Here is a 1,956-nt window from a genome sequence, read left to right as displayed (position 1 = left end):
CACTAAAAATTTACTTATTTATTTATTTATTTTAAAATATATTTTTATAGATTTCAGAGAGTAAGGGAGAGGGAAGAGAGATAGAAACATCAATGATGAGAGAGTATCATTGATTGGCTGCCTCTTGCACGCCCCCTACTGGGGGTCAAGCCTGCAACCTGGGCATGTGCCCTTGACTGGAATGGAACCTGGGACCCTTTAGTCGACAAGCTGATGCTCTATCCACTGAGCCAAACCAGCTAGGGCTAAAAATTTATTTTTAATTTCTAAACTAATTAACTAAAAATACATTCCTCATAAAAAACCTTGCATGTTTTAAAATAATTTGGTAACTCAGTAATTCTTTTGGAATTCAAGAGATAATGAGGATAATTAGAGTGAAAGTGATTATTTCCAGTTTATTAATCTCCCTCAATTATCATAGAGAAAACCTTTACTGGTAGTAATAAGGTCTTCCTTTGAGTCAGGTATGATGAGAGAAGTGCTGGGAAAGAACAAATCAGGCATCTCACTTTTGTAGACTATTTGTGTCCCCTCATTTTTAAAGCTAATGTTCCATGTATGAAATTGTCTGTGAGTCAACATAAGATACCTGCTTTTTTCCCCTCATAGGCATCTTTCTGAACACAGTTTTCATCATCCTTGCCCATCTCTGCTGATTTCAATTCATCATTGGCAAAGGTATGGAGTGTTTTGTGGCCGGGAAACAGATTTATGAAAAGAATCCAGATATGTTTCTATTATTTTTCTGATGCATGCTTTCTAAGGTTCATTGGGTTTGGAGATTTTCATGTTTAGCTCAAATAAATGACAAACGGCTATATCAATTTGTGACCTATAACTCTACTGAAAAGTAACATAAATTGATTTGATTTAGAATCTAAATTTTAGATTATGCTATTTGTTATGGGGATGCTTTTTCATTTTCTTTGCTGTCCTGAAAGTTTACATGTAGAATATTTTCTCTGCAAACGGACTGTTTAGGTAAAAAGCAGGTAAGAATTTCCCTTTCGTCTATTAGTGCTTTCACAGTTTATATCATTCTTAAACAAATCTACCTATCAGCAACTACACAAATAAAACTAGAATTAAAGAAACAAGCTAATTCTATTGTGCTCACAAATGGAAACAGTGTGCTTTTGCAAAGCACTAGTGAGCAGTTTCTAAGATTATAAGCACAGATTATAGGAACTCCACGCTTCAGCATTCTATTGTGGGGGTTCATATAAGGAGCCAGCTTATGCAGAGAGGGAGATCTTTTGGATTGGAACACTCACCCCACAATGGAAGCCAAGAGAATACATCAAATGCATTCAAATAAATGACTGAAAGCATATATCTGGTAAATCCAGACAACCAGGGATACTTTAATACCTGAATTCAACTTGATTTCTGACACTAGCATAATAAAATCAAGTGATTTTTTAAAGAAAATACTCTAAATGTTCTCTTAACCAATAGTGCCTAAAACGAAATGCTCTCTAGTTGACTCTAGGGCAAGCATGTCAAACTCAAAGGCTAACGCGGGCCAAATAAACAAGGTTTAAGTTTATGTGGGCTGCAAAAAAACAAAAGCTTCAATTTTCATAGAAACCTAGGTTTATTTCGATAGAGACATGCTGAATACAAAAAAGCTAAAATAAATGAGTAATCATTAACATAAAATAATAGAACATTTTAATAAAAATTAATATTTTTTCTTGAACATTAACTTACCAGACACTGAATAACTGCACAAATTAATAAGCGTAATGCAAATAAACCTATTTTTCTTGTTCTCCGAAAACGAATTATTTCCTGTTGCACACACCAAACAAGTCAGTCCAAGACTAATGACGTGGCAATCAGCTGCTAAAATATTCGCTGCTAGCATTAGTGGAGAGAAATGGTGCGCCTGCGCGTAAGGCGCGTAAGGGAAGTGAATGCAACAGGATCATAGTAATCAGTCGTTAGCGA

This window comes from Myotis lucifugus, unplaced genomic scaffold (assembly GCF_000147115.1).
Source record: "Myotis lucifugus unplaced genomic scaffold, Myoluc2.0 scaffold_63, whole genome shotgun sequence".
NCBI classification, from domain to species: domain Eukaryota; kingdom Metazoa; phylum Chordata; class Mammalia; order Chiroptera; family Vespertilionidae; genus Myotis; species Myotis lucifugus.
The sequence above is the reverse complement of the archived record's forward strand: the minus strand, read 5'-3'. Positions refer to the sequence as shown.